This window comes from Macaca thibetana, chromosome 11 (assembly GCF_024542745.1).
Source record: "Macaca thibetana thibetana isolate TM-01 chromosome 11, ASM2454274v1, whole genome shotgun sequence".
Classification (NCBI taxonomy): domain Eukaryota; kingdom Metazoa; phylum Chordata; class Mammalia; order Primates; family Cercopithecidae; genus Macaca; species Macaca thibetana.
The window spans coordinates 114,594,963-114,616,579 of NC_065588.1; the positions used below are offsets into that span (position 1 = coordinate 114,594,963).

General features: G+C 38.6%; 2 protein-coding genes across 6 annotated transcripts in view; one reads left to right on the forward strand and one right to left on the reverse strand.

Moving 5' to 3' along the window:
• The window catches only part of SUDS3 (SDS3 homolog, SIN3A corepressor complex component), a 1,028,644-nt gene that overhangs the window by 953,575 nt on the left and 53,452 nt on the right, over positions 1-21,617 (forward strand). The window lies entirely within an intron of this gene.
• TAOK3 (TAO kinase 3) overlaps positions 1-21,617 on the reverse strand; it is a 230,835-nt gene that overhangs the window by 201,670 nt on the left and 7,548 nt on the right. The window contains exon 1 of one of the 5 annotated variants that reach the window (XM_050747901.1): positions 16,192-16,599. The exons of 1 other annotated variant lie outside the window; for it this stretch is intronic. The gene's annotated coding sequence lies outside the window, so the exon portion shown is untranslated. Of the gene's footprint in view, positions 1-15,594; positions 16,094-16,176; positions 16,600-21,617 lie in introns of those variants that run through there. 3 more of the 5 variants (XM_050747900.1, XM_050747903.1, XM_050747902.1) reach the window with 3 other exon arrangements.

Here is a 21,617-nt window from a genome sequence, read left to right on the forward strand (position 1 = left end):
GGCTGAGGCAGGAGGATCACTTGCATCTGGGAGGTCAAGGCTGTAGTGAGTGGCGATCCCGCCATTGCACTCCAGCCTGGGCCACAGAGTAAGCCTCTGTCTCAAAAAAAAAAAAAAAAAAGAAATTAAGAAGTCTTCCAATATTTGCATATCAACTTCAGATGGTGTTTCTTAGGCTTAAAAAAAAATTATCAGTGGTTCCTGCTACATCTATTGGCAGGCAACTTCTAGATAGCATTTCATTGTGGAGTAACTTTATCAATCAAAAACAAAAAATTTTAATAGAAATTCATGGCCAGGTGTGGTGGCTCATGCCTGTAATCCCAGCACTTTGGGAGGCTGAGACGGGCAGATTACCTGAGGTCAGGAGTTTAAGACCAGACTGGCCAACATGGTGAAACCCCATCTCTACAAAAATACAAAAATTAGCCAGGCATGATGGTGGATGCCTGTAATCCCAGCTACTCAGAGGGTGGGGTAGGAGAATCGCTTGAACCCAGGAGGCGGAGATAGCAGTGAGCTCAGATTGCACCACTGCACTCCAGCCTGGGTGACAGAGTGAGACGCTGTCTCAAAAAAAAAAAAAAAAAAAAAAAAAAAAAAGAAATTCATGAGTCTCAGTGCAGTCTATGTAAGTGACCCTTTACATTAAACCTAGGAATCAGAATGCCCAGTAAAACAATTTAAGATACTAGTTGAGTGTTTGATATGTGCAGGGAACTATATGGGGTGCATCTGCAAACTGCAGAATAAAGTATCAGAATGATACCAAATTAAATCATTAATACATTTAGTTTACAGGAAGTACTTAAAGTCAGTAATTTAAATATGAGAATTTTTAAGATTTAATTTTTAACTCTATGAGTCTTATAAAAAATCCACTAGAGATTGAGCCCATCCTGGCTAACACAGTGAAACCCCATCTCTACTAAAAATACAAAAAATTAGCCGGGCATGGTGGCGGGCACCTGTAGTCCCAGCTACTCGGGAGGCTGAGGCAGGAGAATGGCGTGAACCCGGGAGGCGGAGCTTGCAGTGAGCTGAGATGGTGCCACTGCACTCCAGCCCGGGCGGCAGAGCAAGACTCCGTCTCAGGAAAAAAAAAAAAAGGAAAATAATAATAATAATCCACTAGAATTTATTTGTTCCAAACTCTACAAGATTTAGAAAAGAAACAAAACCCTGTGTGGATTTTGCAAATTTAGAACATTGACAATGGTCTGACTTCAATCCTGTTTCTTTTATTGTTTAGATTGACTCCATTCATTTTCTCCCAGAGCCCCTAATGTACTAAGACTCCTTTATCTTGTACGCTGTCTGAATATTTTTCCTGATTTACCAAAATACAAAGATTCAAGCTCTTGATGATTTTAAAACAAGGCAAAAGCATGTGTCATAGTAAATATATTCCACCTGATTCAGGTAAGGCAAGTACAGAGTTGATGTGTTCAGTTACTATATAAAAGTGCAGGTGTAAATCTCTGTTAATATACAGAACAGACAGAAGACCACATTGTAACACATCCATTCATCTTGCCTGGCTCACAGGGGAGAAGCAGTGTTCACATCAACAATACCTATTCATATTTTGAGAATGATGGAAATCCCACCTAAGAAATGTGACTTCAACGATACCACTTTATGGCATGTTTGATAATGCAAAAAATACATGGCAATTGGAACTTTTTGATTTTACAGTCCTGTTTTTTAATCACTTGCATCTGCCTCTCTCTCCACTGTCTCAATTCATATTTGAAACGAATGGGAAAACTTTTGCAAAAGTAACACACACAAAAAAGCTTCCTCTTAACTGCAAAATAAATCATGACCAACGAATAATATCACTGTTAAAAATACTATTAACAGTATTATGGCTTTAAAAATAATAGTACTTTGTTTTCTGATAATTAATAACATTTATTTTTCTTTTTCTCATGCTTTTTCAAAGTCTGGTGCCCCCTGTTATATTTACACTTTATTTCTTTAGTTCTTTATTGAATCACCCAGCATGTCTTTGGTTAACTTCCTCTTGTTAATACCTATGCCCCTCTTCACCTTGTCAATGCTAATTAGAACCTTAATCTGTTTTTCCAAGGTGTTAGCCAGTTAAAGGATCACTAGCAAATTTCATGAGGTTAGTCTACTGAATCACTTACTTATTAAGTAAAGTGTTAAAAAACCAATCTTACTGAACCATATCCACTTTCTCGAAGCAGCTGCCACTAAACTTGTATTTATATTTAGTGTAGTGACATAAATTTGAAGTAAGACTTTTACTAAGATGGCAATGAAAATGTCTATTTTTTTAAGGCCAGATCAGGATAGAAACTTTAAAAATAATACAAAGTAGAATAGATTAAGGAGGCTGAAATACAGTCCTTAGAATGGACAAGAAATATTCATTAATTCCTGTAATAACGGGTTACTTTGGACAAATTCAACATTTCTCCTTTCTTAAGGATGATCTTAAAAGGGTTCATAACCAAGAAGTTTGAATGCAAAACGAACAAAATTAAGAAATCCTGAACAGGCAGGAATAGAAGAGGAAGGAAGGCTGGTGATAGTCTAAGAGAAGACTTGTAGCAGGAGCTCCTGTAGAGCAGATGAAGACCAAGGAAAAAGCCATGTGTTTGGGGAGATAAGTGTGCATGCTTTCAAGCCCTGGCTGCTCGAAAGAAATGTCAGACACTGGCTTATGTTTCTGGTGGAGAAAAAAACAGACATGTTCTCAAGCCATGAGTGTCTTTGTTAGGACATACAATATAATAATGCTGCTCACCCATTCTGCTTGAAGAAAAAAAAAAAATGAACTTATGTTCCTGGAAACCAAGTTCTTATGGTCTACCTGCTGTAGAATCTCCTTATAACTGGAAAGAAACCAAGAGTTGTATTGGAGACAGAGATATTGATTAAGGAGTGACTTAGAACACTTTATAAGAATAAAGACTAAGAAAAAAAATCCACCTTGAAAAATCCATGCAACAATGCAGGCTTGAAAATGAAGTGGAAGAAGTATAGTTAGAGATAGATGAATATTGATATGGTAATGATATACTGTTAAAGTAAAAGAAATAAAGCAGCATAAAAAACAATATATGTACTATAACTGTCCTAATTACTGTTTCTAAAAATACTTTACCTGAAAAAAGGCTAAAATACTTTATCTGAAAGGCTATCAAAATATATCTAGGTATAGAATATAAATTTTATTTTGTTCTAACTACTCACATGTATTTTTTATTTATTAAAGCCAAAAGCATGTATTACTTATATAGCTATTAAAAATATATGAAAAGAACTGTCTTGGGTCAGGGACTTCTCACCACTTTGCTGGGAAGAGGAGAACGGGTTAAGGGTAACGAAGGAGGTCTTAGCTTCCATATCTACTCATTTACTAATAAGACTTCTAGTTGGAAACTCCCAACATCAGGACTGATAAAGAACTGATTTGGCAACATCTTAAAATAGGGAAATTATAACTTCAAAGTGACATATATTTGTCATTACTTTGAGTGAAATGAATAATTGTACAGTGTGCCTGCTAAGCTATAGAACATATTACTAATAAATTTCTATCCTATAGAAAATACAAAATACTGTTTTTTGGCATCTTTTAGAAAGAATAAAACATTTATATAAAAATTTCAAACTGAGGGTTATAAACTAATTTTTGAACAAAATACTGTACTTGAGTTCCCACTATTATTAACACTCAAAATACACAGCTTGAATAATTAGCGGAAACGTGGATTCAACAGGCCTAACTGGTAGCCTATATAATTACATCACATAGCTATGGTTTTGGCAGGCAAATGCACTTAAAAGCATAGGAAAAGATATGTTCAATGCATAGCTAAAAGAATGAAACATTTATACAGAACAGAAAGTTTAATCTTTCTACATATGCCTAAGATAACTCAAGGTATTTTCTAATTCTAACTTGTCTATCTGTGGTTACTATTCTATCTGTAGGTACTCCTAATAAGCAATAATACTATAAGTTTTACATTGAAGCCATTATGTAAGCTTCCTCAATTTTAAAATCTCTTTGTATATGCATTCGTCTTCATCCTTCAGTTTTCCTTTATCAGGTCAAGCAATTCTCTCCAACAATAGGCCTTTTTTCTTTTTTTAGACCAGGTCTCGCTCTGTCACCCAGGCTAGGGTACAGTGGCATGATCATGATCCTGGCTCACTGAAGCCTTGACTGCTCGTGCTCAAGTAAGCCTCCACCTCAGCCTCCTGAGTAGCTGGGATCACAGGCATGTGTCACCACACCCAGCTAATTTTTTTTTAAAAAATTATCATTTATAGAGATGAGGTCTCACTTTATTGCCCAGGCTAGGTGGGCTCCCACATTCCTCCTACTTAGGCCTTCCCAAGTGCTGGGATTACAGGTATGAGCCACAAGGCTCTTAATTCTTTATCCTACTACCTTTTCACTTCATTAATGCACCCCTCCCATTTGTCTTTAATCCGCAGTTGCTTCCTCTCTCCCAAATCCTCTTTTTGGCCTATAGCATGCTCAAGGAGAGGGAGCTTTTCCTGACAGGAAGATGCTCTGGCAACTCACTAGCTCCAGCCTCCTCATTTCCAAATCCAACAGGAGTCCTCTCAGGTCATATCCTTCCATAACCTCTATGCAGCATCTCCTTACAAGGTTGTTTCTTGGTTTGTGTGGCACTGTCCTCTGGGAGTTTCTTTCCAACCCACCTCTTCGGGCTTATCCTACTTCTCTCGACCTCTGAGCACAAAACTCTGTGCTGAGCTTCCTCTCTCTACCCTACACTTTCTCTCATTTATCTGATTCACTCCTATTCTTTTAGCTCTCTATGCCAAGTCGTTAATGCCCTCAATAAATCTCTCACAAGCTGCTTTTCTCCTTTTCCTGAGGCTGTCCTAGTTCCAGAACCTCACTACTAGTCCAAGTTCTCATTCTCAATTTCTTTCTTCCTTTAAGTCATTCTACAAACTATTGATGGAGTAATCTTTCAAAGGCTCTGATTGCATCAGTCTTTTCTATTCAGATATCTTAAATGGTTCCTCACTACCTACTGTTCAAAGTTCAAACCTCTTGTTATGTGGCTCTAAGGCTTTTGATTTGCCACTATCCCTGAGTATCCTACATTTTGTTCACGATGTCTGAACTAGGCCAAAAAATACATTATGTCCACCACGCCTGCTGAAAAGGTATCCAGCATTCAAGACTCAGTTCAAACTCCATCTCCATGTTACCCCATCTCCCTAGTACGGAAGTAATCTCTTCCTTCTTCATGTATAGAAAGTACCTGACAACTTCTTGTTGACCCTGATGTCATTCTGTCTTGCTTTTAAAGGACATGGACCTTTCTTAAGTCCATTAATTGAACACAACTTGCATCAGGATTCTTATTTGCTTTCCATACTGCCTTCAATGGAGGAGGAAGTGTTAAACACAGACTGTTCATCTGGAATTAAAGACTACTTATCCGACATCTGAGCTAAAGTCTGCTTCTGCCTTATTTCTGAAGAGGAGATATGGGATAACAAATTAGCTAAATACACAATATTATGTGTGTTTTTGTGAGGGGTGGGGGAGGGATAAGTGCTGAATAAATGACTCAAATAATTTCTTTTTTTTTTTTTTTTTAGAATAGGTCTCACTCTTGTCGCCTAGGCTGGAGTGCAGTGGCGCGTTCTCAGCTCACTGCAACCTCTGTCTCCCAGGTTCAAGCAATTCTCCTGCCTCAGGCTCTCAAGTAGCTGGGATTACAGGTGCTCACCACCACACCCAGCTAATTTTTGTATTTTTAGTAGAGTCGGGGTTTCACCATGTTGCCCAGGCTGGTCTCAAACTCCTGACCTCAGGTGACCGCCCGCCTTGGCCTTCCAAAGTGCTGGGATTACAGGCATGAGCCACTACGCTGGCTGATTCAAATCATGTCAAAGCATTTTTATTTTAGTTATTTTACAAAAAGTAACTATGAACCTGCAATTCCACTGTAGGTATATACCCAAGAGAATGGAAAAATACATTCATGTAAAAACTTGTATATTTACAGTCAAAGAAGCATTATTAATAGCCAAAAAGTGGAAGCAACCAAAATATCCATCAACTCTTGAATAATCAGAATGTAGCATACAGACATAATGAAATATTATTTGGCCATAAAAAGGAATCATCGGCCGGGCGCGGTGGCTCAAGCCTGTAATCCAAGCACTTTGGGAGGCCGAGACGGGCGGATCACGAGGTCAGGAGATCAAGACCATCCTGGCTAACACGGTGAAACCCCATCTCTACTAAAAAATACAAAAAACTAGCCGGGCGAGGTGGCGGGCGTCTGTAGTCCCAGCTACTCGGGAGGCTGAGACAGGAGAATGGCGTAAACCCGGGAGGCGGAGCTTGCAGTGAGCTGAGATCCGGCCACTGCACTCCAGCCCGGGCGACAGAGCGAGACTCCGTCTCAAAAAAAAAAAAAAAAAAAAAAAAAAGGAATCATCACTGATGTACGCTACAATGTGGATGAATCTTGAAACATTATGCTAAGTGAAGATGTCAGACACAAAAAGGCACATACTGTCTTGTTCCATTTATACAAAATATCCAGAGTAGGCAAATCCATAGAGACACAAAGTAAATTAGTGTTTACCAGGGGTTGGGGATAACTGCGAGTGGCTGCTAACAGGTACAAAATTCTTTTTGGTATAATGAAAATGTTCTAGAGTTAGATAGTGGTGAGGGTTGTAATAACATCACAAATATACTAAAAATATGAATTTTATACTTTAAAAAGGTAAGTTTTATACTATACAATTTTATCTAAAAAAAAAAAAACAACAAAAACAAAACAACAAAAACACTGTTATGAGTTTCACCCCCCAAATGACAGCTTCAATTTGTGGTGTAATGGAAAAGAGCTCTGACCTTTTCAATCAGCAAATCTAGGTTTAAGCCAAATCTGCCACTTAACTCTCTTACTTAAGTGTGGCATCTTTAGGATGCGGCTAAACTTCTCTAAGCCTTCATAACCTCATCTATAAAGTGAGGATAGAATGCCTTACAAAGTCACTGTGAGACTCACAATATAACATAAAATTATTAATTCAAATGAACAAAACCTTATAGTTATTTCGTATGCCTACAATGATTTTTTAAAAATCCTAAACTGTATTGAATAGCCCGTAACTTCACTGAATAGTCCACAACTTTTTATTGTTGCTATGTTATCTAACCAGCTTTTTTATTGTCATATATGAATGACATCTTGGGGCTATGTAGCACTTATCCTGTAGGCACTAATAGAACAGTAGAGAGTTATTTAATTCTAATCTTCACAATGAGAGGTAGCATGGCACAACAGTTATAAACACAGGCATAGAACTGAGTTTAAGTCCAGGTTCTGCCATAGATCTTGAACAAACCACTTAACCTCTCTGAACATTGGTATACATCCCTGTAAAGTCTATGTAAGAATATGTGTGTGAATCTACAAAAATATCCATTATAGAGGTTTGTCGAGATACTCATTATATAAAGCATATATTGTAATACCTAGCACCTAACAAGCACTCATTCAGTAATTGTTATTGCTGTTGTCCATCCCGTGGAGCAACAAGTTTAAATGACTGGTCTTCAGCTACAAGACAAATTTGAGGCCAGGCATGGTGACTCATGCCTGTAATCCCAGCACTGTGAGGAGGGTGGATCCCAGGAGCGAGACTTTGGGAAACTCTGCTCGAGACCAGCTTGGCCAACATGGTGAAACTCTGAGCTGGGTATGGTGGTGGGCACCTGTAATCCCAGTTACTTGGGAGGCTGAGGCAGAAGAATCGCTTGAACTTGGGAGGTGGAGGTTGCAGTGAGCCGAGGTTGTGTCATTGTACTCCAACCTGAGCAACAAGACCAAAACTCCATCTTAAAAAAAAAAAAAAAAAAAAAAAAAAAAGGCTGGGTGCAGTGGTTCACGCCTATAATCCCAGCACTTTGGGAGGCCGAGGCGGGCGGATCACTTGAGGTCAGGAGTTTGAGATCAGCCTGGTCAACATGGTGAAACTCCGTTTCTACTAAAAATACAAAAATTGACCAGGCGTGGTGGCACATGCCTGTAATCCCAGCTACTTGGGAGGCTGAGGCACGAGAATCGCTTGAACCCGGGAGGCGGAGGCTGCAGTGAACTGAGATCGCACCATTACACTCCAGTCTAGGTGACAGAGTAAAACTCTGTCTCAAGAAAAGAAATTAAAAAAAAAAAAAAAAAAAAAAAGGAAATCTGAGGCATAACTAGGAATAGAGAAGTAGTTTGTATACTTGTTGAGTTAACTGGAACAGGGGATGATTCAGTGCCCTTCCTTTGTGTTTTTCTAGTATCATATGGGTCTCTGCAGCATTGCTGTACCTAAATAGTTCAATTGTTTCCTTATTAGTTAAGGAAGAAACATAGTCCTATTCAGCACTAGTCCAAGGCCTGACCCGAGTAGATGCTCAGCAAATATTTATTGAGTAAATAAATGGACAGAGAGTATGGTGTTACTGGCTGCATCTACAGCCAAGCATCAAAACAAACTCAAAGCATTAACTAGACATTTTCAAATATCCATACTCTTACATATATAAAACATTTTACATTTTAAAAGTTTTCATTTAGGTGTCCTATAAGCTCCTTGGCATTAATACAAAGCAAAGTATACATTATTTAAAAAGATAGGAGACTGATTATAACACCCAATTGAAGTAATAAGTATTCCTATCTTTAAGCATCTGAATATATACTTCATCATGCCTAACAGAATTCCCTAATAGTTTTTGCAGGGCACACCTTCACAGAGCCTCACCTTATAACACAGTAGGCACTTAATTGTACTTAGGTTACTTGAAGAATTGGGTAAAAATGCTTCTTGGTTGTGTAAAATTAAATGATTACATTTAATCTATAGTTAAAGATGGAAAGCTGTTAATATCAAAACTATACCTCTCCAATGGCAGCTGGCTATATCACTTTAATCCCAGCACTTTGGGAGGTCAAGGCAGGTGGATCACAAGGTCAGGTGTTTGAGACCAGCCTGAGCAACATGGTGAAACCCCGTCTCTACTAAAAATACAAAGTGGTGGCGTGCGCCTGTAATCCCAGCTACTCAAGAGGCCGAGGCAGGGAGAATCACTTGATCCCGAGAGGCAGAGGTTGCAGTGAGCCTCTGCAGATTGCGCCACTGCACTCTAGCCTGGGTAACAGAGCGAGACTGTCTCAAAAAAATAAAATAAAATAAAAAACATATATACAAATATATGTGTGTATGTGTATCTGTATAGATACACACACATATATAGTTTCTCAAAAAGAAAAGCAAACATATCAATCTGTAACCAATTACAAAACTGTCTTCATTTGTCTCACATTTTTCTGTAAATGAGGTGACAGACTGGACGCAAATAGGAAAAATATTCAGGTACCTTCAACATTACTATATTACTAGGGTTACTGATTTGATTTGATTTATTTTTATTTTATTTAATTTTTGAGACAGAGTCTCGCTCTGTTGCCCAGGCTGAAGTGCTGTGGCACGATCTCAGCTCACTGCAACTTCCACCACTGGGGTTCAAGCAATTCTCCTGCCTCCGCCTCCTAAGTAGCTGGGATTACAGGCGTGCGCCACTATGCCTAGCTAGTTTTGTATTTTTAGTAGAAAAAAGGTTTCACCATGTTGGCCAGGCTGGTCTCGAACTCCTTACCTCAGGTGATCCATCTACCTCAACCTCCCAAAGTGCTGGGTTTACAGGAGGGAGCCACCATGCCTGGCCTGAGTTGACTTTAGATAAGCATGATGAAATACATTTACTATTTGTTCTTTCTCTTCAAAATCAGTTTCCTTCGCATTATGCTAGGAACTGTGAAAGATTTAGCTAAAAGATAGTGTTTGTATTCACAATGTTTACATTAGTGAAGGTACAAGTGTGTGTGATATAAGACACTACACACATTTTTGTTCATTGGTTTGCCAAATTAAAAGTCACCTGAGAATTTGCAGGAAAATAGTAGGAGTAGGAAAAGCATCCAACAGGAAGTACACTTTACACAGGATCTTGAAGGAATGGTAAAATCTGAGTAGGCAGCGAGAAGCTCCAAGCAAGGGCTTTTTCGGTGAAGTAAAAGGCACAGACTTGAATGAGTTTGGTGTGTTTGAGAGACTGACTTCAACAGAACAGAAAGAATAGGCCCAAGATCATAGGAAATGAAGCTGGATAAACAGTGTACAGGCAAATTAGAAAGGGTGTTGAAAGTCAAGCAGAAGTTAGGTTTAACATAGTGGAAAACAGGGAACCACTGAAGCTCTCTGAAAAGGGAGTGACATGCTAGAATTAGCATTTAAAGATTCATCATGATGAGTTGGAAAAAAGAGACTGAAATGAAAGCAGGCCACTGTGGTAGTCCAGGAATGAGGCAACAAGGGTCTGAATAGGATAGGTGCAGAGGTACAGTGCATTTTAGCAGCAATGTAATGAGCCTTGAGACTATAATGTTAGGAATTCTCAGAAACAAGGAAAAACATGGAATAATCCAGGAGTTGGCTAGGAGACAAAGGGGTTACACCACAGATTAACACCCTGAAATTTTAAACACTAGAAGTATATTCACAACGGCTAAACATTTTTTTTTCAAGTATCCTATAAGGAGTTTCCCTGTTTGGTTTAGTGAATTTACTGCAGGTGTCCCCTAAATTTCACATCTGTTTTGCTAACATGTCCCCATGAAAATCTGCTTCTGTAAGAATTAGTTTTAATATTTTCAATACATCAACAAAGTTAACCCATTACAAGATATGAACCCTAGAGTCTCAGATGGTGAGAAGAGAAAACATTCTTTATATAGTAGTTGCCCTTATGTGTGGGGAATATGTTCTAGAACACCCAGTGGATTTATGAAACCATAGATAGTACAGAACTCTATATATACTATTTCCTTTCCTATACATACATAACTACAATGAAGCTTAATTTATAAATTAGCCACAATGCTCTTGCACTTTGGGGCCATTATTAAGTAAAATCAGGGTTACTTGAACAGAAGCACTGAGGTACCACAACAGTCAATCTGATAACCAAGACAACCAGCTACTAAGTGACGAACAGGCAGGTAGCATCTACAGTGTGGATAGGCTGAACAAAGGGATAATTCATTTCCCTGGCTAGAAGGAGTAGGTCAGCAGGAGATTTCATCGCACTACTCAAAAGGGTAAGCAATTTAAAACTCATGAATGGGGCCAGGCACAGTGGCTCACACCTGTAATCCCAGCACTTTGGGAGGCCAAGGTCAGAGGATCGCTTGAGGCCAGCCTGGGCAACATAACAAGACCCCATGATATGGTTTGGCTGTGTCCCTACCCAAATCTCATCTTGAATTGTGGCTCCCACAATTCCCAAGCATTGTAGGAGGAACTCAGTGGGAGGTGAGTAAATCATGGGGGTGGGTCTTTCCTGTGCTGTTTTCACGAGATCTGATGGTTTTATCAGGGGGAGTTTCTCCGTACAAGCTCTCTTTTCTGCCTGCTGCTGTCCATGTAAGACGTGACTTGCTCCTCCTTGCCTTCCGCCATGATTGTGAGGCCTCCCCAGCCATATGGAACTGTAAGTCCATTAAACCTCTTTCCTGTATAAATTACCCAGCCTCAGATATGTCTTTATTAGCAGCATGAAAACAGACTAATACACCCTGTCTCTACAATTTTTTTTTTTTAATTAGCTATCTGGGAGGTTGCGGCAGGAGGGCCCCTTGAGTCCAGGAGTTTGAGTCTGAGGCTGCAGTGAGCTACGATCGCACCACTGCACTCCAGCGTAGGTGGCAAAGTGAGACTCTGTCTCAAAATAAATAAATAAAAATAAAATAAAACTCATGAATAGTTTATTTCTGCAATTTTCCACTTTAGTATTTTCAGACCACAGTTCACCATGAGTAATTAAAACTACAGAAAGCAAGACTGAGGATAAGAGGGGACTATTGCATTCAAATATACATGTAAATATCCATGTTCTATTGTCACCAAAACAAAAAAATTTTTTTTAGCTGATCTAAAATCTTAAGACATAGTCCTAACTTTATCTGAGGGGTGCACTCAGAAGAAAACAAACACACTCTACTGAGAAAATAACATTTTAAGAAATCAACACTTCTCCATGTTGTTTCCTGAGTTGTTCCATCAAATTGGTAGGAAATTATCTCACTTGAAACAAAATGAAAAATGTCACTAAAGTGAAATTTGTCAGAGTATATAATGATTTTGATGAATAATTATTAAATCTACAGTCAATCCCTGCCTCCTTCTTCTGGTACTTTCTAAATACTTCTATTATTATAATGTTGATTTTATTATCTATACATAATGCCATGTGTTGTTATATCTCTTTCCATGATCATTTTCTGGTGAAGTTATGAATGAGAACTGAAATATCCAAAAATGGCAAAAATAAGCATAACTATTCTTGCACACTGAGCTCCTCCTTTACAGTGTGTGGCCAAAATTATGCTTTTCATACATTATTTCATTTAATCCTCACAACAATCCTGTGAGGTAGGTACTATAATTATATCCATTTTACAGAAGAAGAAACTGAGGTTTCGGGGAGGTTAAGGGATTTGTGCAAAGTCACAAAGCTAGTAGGTGGCAGACATGTTTATCTGCCACACTCTTATTAAACATTAAACTACCCTGCCAATCCCAAACCTATGTGACAGAAACCGAAAGTAAGAAATATAAGAAACCTGGACATGCTGCTGATCGTGTAAAAGGATTAGAGAAGGGCATCAATTCTAAGAACTGTGAGATACAAATGATAGATTCCTTGACTCACTTCCAACCTTTCCTTGAACTGAAAACATGGCATTCTATGCCTGAAGGAGAATGGGACACTACTATGCACTGGGAATTTAACTGTCCCCTCCCCTCTTTTAGTAGGATAACTTGCATTACTATTTGATGGTATTGACAGGATCTCAATATCTTCTCAATGTGGTCACTTTTTTTTTTTTTTGAGATGGAGTCCCACTCTGTCGCCCAGGCTGGAGTACCGTGGCTCGATCTCGGCTCACTGCAACCTCCATCTCCCAGGTTCAAGTGATTCTCATGCCTCAGCCTTCTGAGTAACTGGGATTACAGACTTACACCACCACACCCAGCTAATTTTTGTATTTTCAGTAGAGACGGGGCTTCACCATGTTGGCCAGGGTGGTCTCAAACTCCTGGTCTCAAGTGATACGCCCATCTCGGCCTCCCAAAGTGCTGGGATTACAGGCGTCAGCAACCACGCCTGGCCTCAATTTGATCACATTTAAAAAAATGCTATGGCCATGTGCAGTGGCTCACACCTGTAATCCCAGAGCTTTGGGAGGCAGAGGCAGGAGGATCTCTTGAGGCCAGGATTTTGAGACCAGCCTAGGCAACACAGCAAGACTCCCTCTTTACAAAAAAAAAGAAACTTTAAAAAATTAGCCAGGCATGGTGGCACATGCATGTAGTCTCGGTTGCTGGGGAGGTTGAGGCAGGAGGATTACTTGAGCTCAGGAGTTCAAGGCTGCAGTGAGCTATGACTGTACTGCTGCACTCCAACCTGGGTGACAGAGTGAGACTGTCTCAAATAAAATAAATAAATAAGCAAGCTACTACTTAGATCAGCCAGTTTAAGACTAACTAGGTTGGTGACATAAAAATGATTTCTTAATAGAATATCCAGTGACCCGAGCAACTTGTGTAACTCCTACCAGTGAAACTAACCTTTAAAAAATGTTCTTAGTACATGAAATGTATTCATAAGATACTTCTAAAAATAACTCCCCACTGTAATTCCCTCCTTATGCATCTGGGCAGAGATGTCATATTTCCTTCACAAAGCTTCCTTTTATGTTGCAACAGTAAGAATCTCAATTTCAAGCTAAACCAGAACAATCGAGAACTATCAACTTTTTCATAAGACATGATTATTTGTATTAGTATGCTATATTTTATATAAATTGTCCACATGTGATGGGACATCCTTACATTTTAACTCAGAACTATTTTTAACTAGAAAATAAAGCAGTTGTAGTTTTAAATTCTGTCATCCTTCCTCCGTCTTTTTTTCTGCTAACACGTGGCTTTCCACAAAAGGGTCAGTGTGATCTCTGCAGATCAGATATGAGGAATATGGCCACGATAAACTATAGAAGGTTAAGCACATTTTAAGTAATTCAGGAGTTTAAAACTTGTCATCTGTGTATAAAACAAGCAAACTGTTATAAGTGGTTAAATAAACATGTACAAATTAATAGGATGCAGTCTGTAACTTCTACTTTTTCCTTCAACGAGTGTCATTTTGGCAGGCAGCCATATAATCTGCAATAATCTGTCATCATGAAGCACCACCCACTTCCTCTGCTTCACCCCCATCCAGGCTATGACTGGGATATTTCTGGACTGCTAATATAACATTCAGACAATCATAAAAGGCCTCTCTATGAAAGCTGAAATTTACATAATTTGTACTTTTAAGTTTTAAACATTCATAAATCTTAAGGAAAAAGCACATGCTATATGACATCACATTTTAAAGATTATCTGATACTTAAAATTTCCTTTCTCATACATTAGAAAGAATAGCGCCCCCATTAGTAATATCTACTGCAATGCTTCTTAAATGAAAACATCCTATGTATAATTATAAGACTTAATTTACACATTTAACCTGCACAGTATTATGAGTTTGGATATCACAGTCACATGTTAGCCTATGCATTTCATTTAAACCTCATTCCAAGAGACTAGTGAAGTTGGTAAAGAAATTATTAAGGTAGCTTTCCTGATTTATAACATATTTTGCATTAACTTTTTAACATACAAATGATGACATGTCAAAAAAAAAGTATCTGTTTTCCTACTTTAACTAAATTCATTTTATGGGACTATAGTAGTCATATAAATTGTTAATAATCTAATGGCCAACATGTTTTATTTTTATACTTTAATAAGTAGCTAACCCTATGTATTAAATTGATTTTAAAAGTTACAAAACAAAATAAATGGACCAAACACTCTGACTTTTCTGTCTCTAAATTTGGTATTACATTCAAGAAACTGCTCTGCTTTCTATACTATTTTCCCTTTCTGTGAATGAAGAAAAACAGGAGGCAGGCTTGTTACTTTTAAAGATCTCTAGGATGAATAGTTTGCCACTTTGAGTAGCTTGATTGTGAAATATTGTTTTAAAGTAATAATATCATCCATTAGCATAAACTGCATCCATTTAAGATGACCTTTAACATATTTCAAGTTTTTTGTTTAAAAGACTCTTCCGACAAAATTTTGCTATTTTATTTGATGCTCAGCATTTACCTAGCTTAATCAGAAGAAAAAAATTAAATCTTTTCTGAAAAAATTACCACTTTTATTTGTAGAATATCAAGCTACAAATTAAATAGAGCACATGAATCCAATGACTTTTGAGGTTGATTACTCTCAGCTGGATTTTGAGCTAAGGCCATAAATATTTCACATGAACTTCAACAGAGTTTACTCATTTTTTAACAGTGTTTAGACACAAACCATAGTTATAATAAAACATTAAACGTAAAATAAAATACCAATGACACTTACTCACAGTAGATCTCAAATGCATGTCCTATATTTCCAGTTCAACATATTAAGACTTTAAAAATTCTGTATTTAGCTACAACAATCAATACAATTTCCCCAGAGATGGCTTCATTTAAAAAACTGCCTCTTCCTCACAGGAAAAACTGAACTTAAGTTATAAGAACACCGCAGGCTATCAGCACCTTCATCCCGAGAAAGGAAGTTATTACAGACACTTAGTTTTATAAGTGAGGCTTAAAGAGAGTACTTCCTGGTCAGACAGCTAACGTCAACAGCAATTTATACAGCTTCGCATTTAGACATTTTAGAAAGAACTCTCTAAAAATTTTTCCAGAATTTCCCCCCCGTACCTACAAAAGAGGAAAACTTGCTCAAGCTAATCTTATGTAAAAAATCTATGAAAGTCTATCAATGCTCACCGTTATGGTATCAAGTAGATATCAGAACTGGTTACTATTATTGATAATTATATCAGCTTAAGTTTTAATTATTTTACAACTTAGGCACCCTCCACTCTCCCTGCATACCAGAGTAAGGTTTCATGGAATACAATATTAGAAAGAAAAGAACCAATTTACTTACAGGAGGACAACTCACCATTTCTTGATAATGAAGAAAAGGCAACCATTCTCATTTTAATTTGCAAATTGAAAGTTAATTCTCTTTTAAACTTATGTATTAAAAAATCGTCAAGAAACTTGGTACAATACTAAAAAGGAACTGCAGATAAAAACAGCGTGACCTGGGTGCCACACATTACTATCAGTATTGCAAGCTGAAGTATTTCCTGTTACAACGCCCATTGGTTCCCACAGGTGCAAGTGCCTATGGGTGGTGGCAATTCACCCCTCCTTTTGTAAGAGATCCACTAAAGGAGAGTTAAGATTGGCACAAGCAATGCTAAGAACTATTCGAACAGAACTACCTTGGGCTAATACCGAGAGACACCCAAACTAGACTGATTGTGAATTGATGATTACCTAATTCAAAAAAGCTGGAGAAAATTGATTTCAATACTTTCATTATTTTTCCAAGATGCACGATTATTAAGAATGCATGGGGCTGGACACAGTGGCTCAAGCCTGTAATCCCAGCACTTCGGGAGGCCGAGGCAGGCAGATCACTTGAGGTCAGGAGTTTGACACCAGCCTGGCCAACATGGTGAAACCCCATCTTTACTAAAAATACAAAAATGGCTGGGCATGGTGGCAGGCGCCTGTAATCCCAGGTACTCGGGAGGCTGAGGTAGGAGAATCGCTTGAACCCGGGAGGTGGAGGCTGCAGTGAGCCAGGATCGCACGACTGCACTCCAGCCTGGGTGACAGAGCTAGACTCTGTCTCACAAAAAAAAAATTATGTGATTTTATTCAACAAATATTTACTAATTGGCTTCTATGTGCAGGGTACTGTTCTAGGCACTAGGTAGGAATACAATAATGAACAAAATAAAGTCCCTGTGGTCATCCATATACTATCTAGTGAACTTCTGAGGATTTCATATATAATGAGGAAACTTCCACAAAGGCAGAGACTAAGAAATTTGTATGGAAATTTGGAAACTCAATTGTAGTTAGCGTAGTTACTAACAAGCATTGTAATAAGTGGTCACCACTTTAAACCTGAACAGAACTTTTCCAGAAACTGTCACACAAAAGTAGCATTCTTTATGTTTTAATTGTTTTTAAAAGGGCATGTTGGAGGTAAAAGCATATATTGCAGCAGGGAAAAGGAAAAACTTCTCACTATGAGTCATCAGTGACTAAGTTCTTTTAATTCAGGCTTAAAACACATTTCAAACCCAATTACATGTACATGCAGAAAACTGATAACAACCCTAAATTAACATCAGAAGCTTGATTTCACCAATTTTCAGGGTCAATATCAGCATCTAAGCAAAACAAGTGAAGTTTTTTTATCAAGGGATAATGCCCCTGTACTGAATTTTATTATTATTTTGATCTTATTAGACTTTAATGCCTAAAAGCCATGTCATCAAGCTTCCACTAGACTTCATTACAGTGAACAGTTTTCTTAGGTTTTAGCCAGAATGAGATACAGTCATCTTGGATGTATGGTGTGGTGGTAGGAATGGCTTGAGTTTGTATTGAATGAAATAAAAATATAGTAAATTCAAGGCTGCTCCAAGAAAAATGTAAAACCCCGAGAGCAGAGTTTGCAGATGAATACTACTCTTCCAAACTATCATTTACTTCCTTAGAATTTTTTTTTAATTATTATTATTATTTTTATTTTTTTTTGAGACGGAGTCTCACTCTTTCACCCAGGCTGGAGTGCAGTGACACCATCTTGGATCACTGTAACCTCTGCCTCCCGGGTTCAAGTGATTCTCATGCCTCAGCCTCTAAGTAGCTGGGATTACAGGCGTGCACCACCACATCTAGCTAATTTTTGTATTTTTAGTAGAGACGGGAGTTTTACCATGTTGGCCAGGCTGGTCTTGAACTCCTGACCTCAAGGGATCCACCTGCCTCAGCCTCCCAAAGTGGTGGGATTACAGGTGTGAGCCACTGTACCTGGCTAGGATTTTATTTCCTTATTATTTTTTTTAATTTCAACTTTTATTTAGATACAGGGGGTACATGTACAGGTTTGTTACATGGGAATATTGCATGATGCTGAGGTTTGGGGTATGGATCCCATCACCCAGGTAGTGAGCATAGTCATCAAAAGGTAGTTTTTCAAACTATTAATAAATAATAATAATAATAATAATAATAAAAAACATGCTGGTGAGGCTTCAGCCAAAAGGGCATGCTTATACACTGATGGTGTGAATGTAAATTAGGACAGCTACTGTGGAAAGCAGTCTGGAGACTTCCTTATTTTTAAAATAACGAAACCTTTTCAGCCAACGAATCGGAGGAACTCTCAAAGCCAAATTTCTCTATTTAGTCAGTCAAGAAATATTTATTGTGCAACTACTAACTGCTAGGCACTGTTCTATGAGTTGGAGATACAGCAATTAATAAAACAAAAATCCTCGCTTTCATAGACCCTAAAATTTAGGGGTGTCCAATCTTTTGGCTTCCCTGGGCCACATTGGAAGATGAAGAATTGTCTTGGGCCACACATAAAATACACCAACACTAACAATAGCTGATGGGCTTAAAAAAAAAAAAAGTCTGTGCATAAATCTCACATAAATCTCATAATGTTTTAAGAAAGTTTACAAATTTGTGTTGTGCCCCATGGAAAGCCACCCTGGGGTGCATGCAGCCTGCGGGCTACGGGTTGGACAAGTTTGCACGTAGGAATATAAGACAAACAAGCAAAATATCTGGCATGTGAGAAGGTGGTAAGTGCTATGGAGAAGGATACGGTAGGAAAGATGGAACAATAAGTTTATTTGTTCATAGTTGCAAATTGCCTAGATCACACAGTAAGAAAAAATGCTTTGGAAGACCAGAGTGCTAAGCCTCCCTCTCCCAGGCTCTACCTCTGACTCAAGTGAACATCTACCTTCTGTTGAAAATGACAGTCTTATTTCAATTGTTGCTAATAGCTAGGGAAAGGAAAACAGGCCAGGTGCGCGGCGGCTCACGCCTGTTATCCCAGCACTTTGGAATGCCAAGGTGGATGGATCACCTGAGGTTAGGAGTTCGAGACCAGCCTGCCCAACATGGCAAAACCCCATCTCTACTAAAAATACAAAACACTAGCTGGGTGTAGTGGCATGTGCCTGTTATCCCAGCTACTTGGGAAGCTGAGGCAGGAGAATTGCTTGAACCCGGGAGGCAGAGGTGGCAGTGAGCCGAATTGTGCCACTGCACTCCAGCCTGGGCAACAGAGAAAGACTCCGTATCAAAGCAAAAAAGAAAGAAAGAGACAGGAAAACAAACTTCCAAATACCAATCTGATAAAAATACCACTTAAGGAAATAAAATAACAAATACGAAACACTGAGTCAAAGGCCACTTTAGAGAATATTATCAATGTTAAAAACAAACATACAAGTTTCCATATGCTTGTTACCAATGGCATCAAATTCACCAACTGTCAGGATCACAAGTGAATTCTTCTCTAGGAATCCACATTATCTCCACTGGCAGCAATAATTATATCTTATAATAGAACACAGAATTGTATGTATAATTATATTTAAATATTATTTTGAACCTAAAGTATTTAAATTTCATACAATTTGACAAGATACTAGTTGCAAGACACTACGTTAGATATATAAAACACTGTCCTTTTAAAATTAAGAATATGGACATCTAAGAAGGATAAGTACAAATCCTATAATTTAGTACTAGAGAGAATATTATATAATAAGAAAAAGTACAAATCAAGTACTTAGGGAATTCAAAGGAGAGAGTAGCAAGGAGGATCAGAGAAGGATTCATGAAAGATGGCATTAGAGGTGGTTCTGGAAAATGAGGAACAGAAGGCATACTAGGCAAAAGAAATGGAACAAAATCCTGAATGGGGCACATCAATAAGCACTCGGCTAGTAAGACCAGTCTGGTCAAGGCACTGTGTGTGTGTGTGTGTGTGTGTGTGTGTGTGTGTGTGTGTGAGAGAGAGAGAGAGAGAGAGAGAGAGAGAGAGAGAGAGAGACAGACAAACAGACAGAAACAGGCTGATAGGAGCCTAAAAACAGGTTTATAGGCTGGGTGCGGTGGCTCACGCCTGTAATCTCAACACTTTGGGAGGCCAAGATGGGCAGATCACCTGAGGTCGGGAGTTTGAGACCAGCCTGAACAACGTGGAGAAACCCTGTCTCTACTAAAAATACAAAATCAGCTGGGTGTGGTGATGCACGCCTGTAATCCCAGTTACTCGGGAGGCTGAGGCAGGAGAATCACTTGAACCCGGGAGGCAGAGGTTGCAGTGAGCTGAGATCGTGCCATTGCACTCCAGCCTGGGCAACAAGAGCAAAATTCTGTCTCAAAAAACAAACAAACAAACAAACAAAAACCAAGTTTATAAATCTGTACTGAGTTTGGTAGGTCATGGGGAATTACTAAAGGTTTTGAAAACGTGAGTGTCAAAATCAGAGCCATACTTTAGGGAGAATAAGACTAACAATGTATTTAGGAAGAATGAAAATGAAAAGGAGACTGGAAAATTGTCACGGCTGTCCTTCCCTTGCGCCTTATTAAGGCCCTCATAAGATCCTTGGACCACTGAGAGGTATAAAGTGGAAAATGTTCTGAGTTGAAAAACCAGATCTGGGTCACAGTGGTCTGGTTTACCAAGGTCTCTGTGACCTCTGGAAGTCATTTATCCTTTCTGAGTTTCAATTTCCTTATGTATGAATCTATTAATTATTCTTTCTGGAAAAAAGGAGCCAGCTATGAGATTCAGCAAATGATTAGATAGTAGGAGTAGAACACACACACACACAATATGAAATTGTTTCAAGTGATTAAAATAATAAAGAGGCCAGGCACAGTGGCTCATGCCTATAATCCCGGCACTTTGGGAGGCCAAGGCAGGAGGATCGCTTGAGCCCAGGAGTTTCAGACCAGCCTGGCCAACATGGTGAAACTCTCCTACTAAAAATACAAAAATTAGCCAGGCGTGGTGGTGGGTGCCTGTAATCGCAGCTACTCCAGAGGCTGAGGCAGGAGAACTGCTTGAACCTGGGAGGCGGATATTACAGTGAGCCAAGATCACACCACTGCACTCCAGCCTGGATGACACAGCAAGACTCTATTTCAAAAACACAATAAATAGCTATCATTAAGCACTTCCTATGTGTCACTGTGCTTGGCACTTGAAAAAAATCACTTCATTTATTCCTTTTACAGATCCCGGGAGGTATGGACTCTTATTTTACAGTTGAGAGAACTGAGAGCTTTAATGAAGACTTAAGTAATTGCCCAGGGTCAGGCAGCAGACATAGTAATGGAGCCAAAATCTTTAGCTGCCTAGATCTTTCCCAGACTAAGGCCCTCTCTCCTTCCACTGTCTCTTGCTGTTTTTTATGTAGCAGATGAATAATGCTAACATTTACTCTTACATTCCAAAGGAATCACTATCTCTCTCTCTTTTTA